Raw genomic sequence first — 6,121 nt, 5'->3', positions numbered from 1 at the left:
CCCTCAGTTTAGAGCAAAGGTTACCTTTTGAAAAAAATGTCAGAACATCAGTCTTGTTGGTTACTGATTCCCAAATTGGAAACACTACAAGCTCAAACAAGAATCACGCTATTTTCAGTGGAAAACACTGCTAGCTAATGGTAACATTAGCTTGTTTGCCTGTTTACAATTGAAGTATTATTAACACTAAGTATATTCAAGTTCCTGTGTGCACAGTTTAAAAGAGAATTTGTGCGAAAACAAGAAGAAGGTGGGTTTGAAGGATTAAAAGTGAGCTTTAGTAAAATAAAGATGATACCAAAAGACCACAAAAATGAAATAAAACAGAGGGAGCAACCTTAATTAAAACAAAGAACAACACAGAGACACACAGAGGAAATCCAACAAGAAGCACAGAGGCAAATGTGGGGACCAGACAGACTGACAAGGAATAAAGGGAAACATAGGTGTAATGTACATATACAAGATGACACAACCTAAGTTGTTGTGTACTGGCGTAAGAAGGGAAGTACAAGGACTATACAACAATGGAGTCAACAAGTGTGATAGGTAACAACACCAGGGCGCAGTAAACGAAAGGGAAAGCACTGCAGGGAAGGACTAATGAGACTGACACAAAGCAGGTGGCTGTGGAAACAACAGGAAACATTAAACATGATAAAATAAAGCAGGAAACACAACATGGGTAACTCAATGAATAATGAGGAAATACAGAAAAACCCCAAAACCAGTACTTAAAAAATACAGAGAGTTACGACACTCCTAAAGGCACACATTGTAATTGTGGAATGCGGAAGTGACGCGGGTCATGGACCTGCCAATAGTTCTAAACACGGATAGTTCAAAATACGGATAGTTTCGAAACACGGTAGTTCTAAACACAGATAGTTTCGAAACACGGATAGTTTCGAAACACGGATAGTTTGAAACACAGATAGTTTCGAAACACGGATAGTTCTAAACACGGATAGTTTCGAAACACGGATAGTTTCGAAACACAGATAGTTTCGAAACACGGATAGTTCTAAACACGGATAGTTTCGAAACACGGATAGTTTCGAAACACGGATAGTTCTAAACACAGATAGTTTCGAAACACTGATAGTTCCAGCACTGAGCCCAATACGTTTTCAATTATCCTGAGGCCCGCTCACTGGTAAGTTAATTAAATCACTCAGTTTTTGGACATTTTAATGCATAAATAGATATGACATGATTCTTTTATGTAGCCCACATTAGTTCTTTTATTTTGAGATAACGGCTACCATAGTTAGGTTCTAATTACAGCCAATTCTAACGGTACAATGCTAACGTGACTAGCTAGATGTCAGACTCTTTGGTCTCTCCTCCACACAGTCACGTGGTTTATGGAGCTGCAGATAGTTCCAACTGTGTCCACGCTGTGAAGAGTTTAAAGCAGGACACTCAGCAGTGACTATATTTTCATCAATTTTCAGGCAATTTTAATACATAATCTTCATTGATTGCCACGTTCACTACGCTCACAGTCAATATACATAATATCATTTTGAATGGGGAGTGGTGTAGAGACAGCATTAATCCGTTTTTCTGTTTGTAATCCTTGAGGGAATGAGATTTGTTCTCATAATGTAAAATAGATTTAAAGTATGTACGCATTTACATCTCTTTTGTACTTCTATGGTCCCAATTACTCACAACTAGAGGTATAAAGTAACTTAATACTGTACTTAACAGCTACATGGTTCTCATAGGACAGCCACGCTACAAACATTATGATTTTATAGCATATGATGCTATGAGGCTGTAGATTAAATCATTATATAAAGGAGATAAAATGAGTACAACTGTAAACAGCTACAGCAATAAAATTCAATATATATATATATTAATGCAATAGGAAATCTATTCAAAAACATCAAGTATAAAACACTGATAGGGAATATTTTACTGCACTATCAATAATCTAAAAAATGATTTTAAGTAGGCTATGTTTTGCTCATAGTAAGTGCATACTATCATAACATAATTATCACTAATAAATATAAGAGCATCACTGTGTGAAGTGTATATAGGCCTATTACTGTTTATACCTTTTTATATCAGTTGTTCACTTACCCCTTTTTTCAGTTAAATTGTTCTTTTTTTGTTTGTCTGTATGTACACTGAAAAAATAGTCAAATTTCAAGTGTGTGTACACTCACACTTATTCAGCCATTGATGCTATTGCTGCTAGTAAGGTTTTTTGTGCTCACATTTTACTGGTTGTGGGGTATTTTCATGGTGTATTAGTACATGTACGTAAGTAGGATCTCAATACTTCTTCCCCCACAGCACACATCCTAATGTTATCTTATGTTAATGGATTTACTTAAACATGCATATGTGAGTATCAGTGAATGCCAGTAACACATTTTCTTGAATGGGCAGTCCTCAAAGAAAATTCAACCTCTTAAAGAGTGGCTATGAATGAGGTTTTTATACCTCAGGCCTACAACTCAGCACTGAGGTCCAATCTGTTTCTCCACCCAGGGTCCTCATCTCCTGAAGGTGGTATGCAAGTCTGCTGTCTCCACTGCTGACAAACCTCAGACGGGACACACATCATCATATGGCAGAAATACAAACTATTCAACTCTCCTTCAGACCCATCAGTGTTTCAGGTAATGTTACTCATGTAATTTAGTAAAGCAAAGTACCAGTCAATGTAACGTGAATTACATGTAACTTCTACAAATACAGTTGCAAGTAAATGTTGCTAACTTTAACATAAATGTAATGAGAGGGCAAAAACTCTGTAAGTAAAGGAACACAAATGATTTTGTAAATGAGACATAAGGTCAACTGACATCTAGCCAGCCAAGTCACGTTAGCATTATACCATTAGCATTGTACCAGTAGCACTGTAGCATTAGCATTGGCTGTATAAGGATCTAACTATGGTAGCCATTATCTCAAGATAAAAAAAATTGAATATTAAAGAGGGCTACATAAAAGAATCAATCAATCAAAGGTCTACTTACGCATTAACATTTCAAAAAAATGAGTGATTCAATTAACTGACTGGTGAGCGAGCCTCAGGATCATTCTAAAGGAATGGGGCTCAGCGCTGGAACGATCCGTGTTTTGAACTTTTGGGAGCTTCATGACCCGCGTAACTTCCATATTCCACAATTACAACGGCTGTCTATGGGAGTGTCTGAACGCTCTGTATTTCTAAGGCATTGATCAAAGTGATATGACCAAGCATTTGGATTGAATTTTCAACCCAATTTATTGGGTTAAACAAACAACCCATCTTGCTAAGTTAGATTAACCCAGCGTGTAGTTGGTCCAATAGTCACCCAGCAGTGTAGTTGAAAACTACCCAGAATGGGTTGTTTTTATCCCAACATTTTTTAAGGGTGTATATACTTTTGGAAAAGCATGGCCTATCATAGCCTTAATTACACACTGCCTCTGCCTATGCAAATATATGTATAAGTTTAATATCAAAGGTGATAGGGCTCTGTATTTAAGGCGTTCTGTTTCAATTCTTTGCTCTGTATTTATAGTTTATGTATTATTATTTCCTTTATCCATTTTCAGTTTAAAACTAATGTCCAAGGCTTGAATTACCTACCAAAATGTTGCTAAATATGGTGATTACAGTAACAATGGATTTTAAATAAGTTTGCTGCTTTGTGTGCTCTTCCCTGCATGTGTCAGTGTCTCTCTTTCACTTGTGTTGAGTGCTGATACCTCCTCTCGAGCACCCAATGATAGACAAACATTGTGTAATGTCTCTGTGACGAACAGCAGTCCACTCCTGCAGGGTAGCAGTCATCTGGGGCCACACGTGCACAGACATGCAAACACGAAAACAGATGCTGTCAAGCATGCATTCTGTAAAAAGAGGAAGTTGGAGAAAAGCCGGCTTAGAATTGTTCATACCTTGATATACTTAGTGCCAATGAACTCTTGCGCTGTGTTTATAGTCTATTTTTGTGTATCTGCATTGTTTCTTTGAGATAAAAAGAGCAAAAGTGACCATCCCATTGAGGAAAAATGAAGTAGACATGTATGTGCTGCAACTAGAGATATTGTGCAGGTTATTGATATTTGAGAAGAAGGTTCGCTGTGCTTAAGAGTTAAAGTACACAACACAGCTTCTGGATTTCATACCACTTTCGGAGAACTGTGGTGTGTTTGTACGTGTGTGACACCAACAGACAGACACACACAGACAGAATATCTGTCTGTTCTCACTGTCTTTCTTGCTTTTTGGCAGGGGGTGTTGGGTTGGCTTCAGTTCAGGCAGCAACACTCGCTCACCATCTATAAACTCTTCGTGATCATAAGATACACTTGGCACATCCCTCTCACACACATTCAGGACATTGTGTAGCTAGCTGTGCATGTATATTCTGCATGTTCTGCATAGCCAGTTTCTGCATGAGTGAGTGTGCGTGTATTAACGTGTGCTTGCATGTGTTTTGCACATATGACATGAGTGAGCTTCTGTGCATGCTCATGCTTTCATGTTTGCATATACATAATGCATTTGTGGATGGTCGACGTGTGTGACTTTCTACGGGTATGTTTGCGTTATTGAGAGACAAGGGAAGTGTGTGTGTGTGTGTGTGTGTGTGTGTGTTTACCTAGAGGGCATACCACCAGCTCTGTGAAATGCGTACAAAGGCCTGAGGCACAGCTCAGTCGGTCTCTCTTTTGATCTACAGGGATTAAAGTGCACCTGCCTGTCAACAGGGGTGTGTGTGTGTATCTGTAATCTTGCATGTAAATGCTTGTGTCTTTGTGGTTGAGTAATCACACAGGATATATTTGATTGCCTCTTGTCAGCTATATAACGCCAGTAAACACCCTGTAACAAGATAAAACATAGACACGGCCAGACAAATTGACGCTGAAGTGAGAGAAGACACTGATATGTAGAAACAGAAGGTGGCAGGATGTAAAACATTTAAAGCGCGCTTCTTTCAGTTGGTCTCTTTCTCAAATGAAAAACTGCAACAACATACATTTCATTTAGGGTTAAAGGAATACACCACAGTTGGTCATTTGTGTATTAGTTACTCACTCCGCGTTACGTTGACTTCATGAAGAAAACTTGTTTTTCTCATAAGCCTCAGGTCAGCGAAAAATCAAAAAACTGGTTATTGGGGACCATGTCTACAACAGCAAATATATATCAAAATATATTTTTACAAACCCTCATACAACTTGTGCAATATGATCAAAGTTTCATTCATTCAGTCACATGGTCAGATATTTCCAAACACATGCATTAACTTGCTGTCAGTCCCCATTGGATATGGCTGACTGCAGTGTATTGTAATTTGTTTGGAAAGCACTGAGCATAAATGGATACATGAGAATTGGATTATACTGTGTGAATATTAAAACTGATGTTTTAATATAGTTTTTGGGCCATTTATCAGTTTTAATACTTGAAAACAAGCACAAATTAATAGAAAAATACACTAATACCAACAACAAACATAGGACAACCAAGAGGCAGCTTAATTTTCATATACCTAAAGTGGAAAAAGGTCACATTCACAGACACACACATACGCACAGTGTGTTTTGCCATTGAACTGTAAAGCTGTGTGTGTGTGAATGTGTGTGTGTGTGTGTGTGTGTGTGTGTGTGTGTGTGTGTGTGTGTGTGTGTGTGTGTGTGTGTGTGCGTGTGTGGGTGTGTGTTAGTGTGTGTGCGTGTGTGTGTGTGTGTGTATTGAGGCAGTATAGCTGATTGTATTTCCTCTGCAGCAGCTGATAGCTTCTGTGACTGCCTGCACCTGTCACTGTATGTCTTGCCACACACGCACGTGCGCACACACACACACACACACACACACACACACACACACACACACACTATAACTTGAATGCAAGCTGAATAACTTGGATGACTGAATAAGTACAAAAAGCCTCTGTCTTACGGGCTTAGTTAAAAAGGTTAAAGTTGCAGTGCAAATAGAATCAGATTTCCTGATCTCATTTTATTTGTTGACAAAGAGCCTTTTGAGGAACAGTTTTTGTGGTATGGTAATTTCTAACATGCTTAATGAGAATCAGATTAGATTTTTGGACTCATGCTTTACTTGGTCAACAGCATGCATGTCTGTTTTCTTTAA

Source organism: Plectropomus leopardus, chromosome 15, assembly GCF_026936395.1.
Source record: "Plectropomus leopardus strain MGB_pleo_1.0 chromosome 15, ASM2693639v1, whole genome shotgun sequence".
Classification (NCBI taxonomy): Eukaryota; Metazoa; Chordata; class Actinopteri; order Perciformes; family Serranidae; genus Plectropomus; species Plectropomus leopardus.
This window is presented reverse-complemented; position numbering follows the sequence as displayed.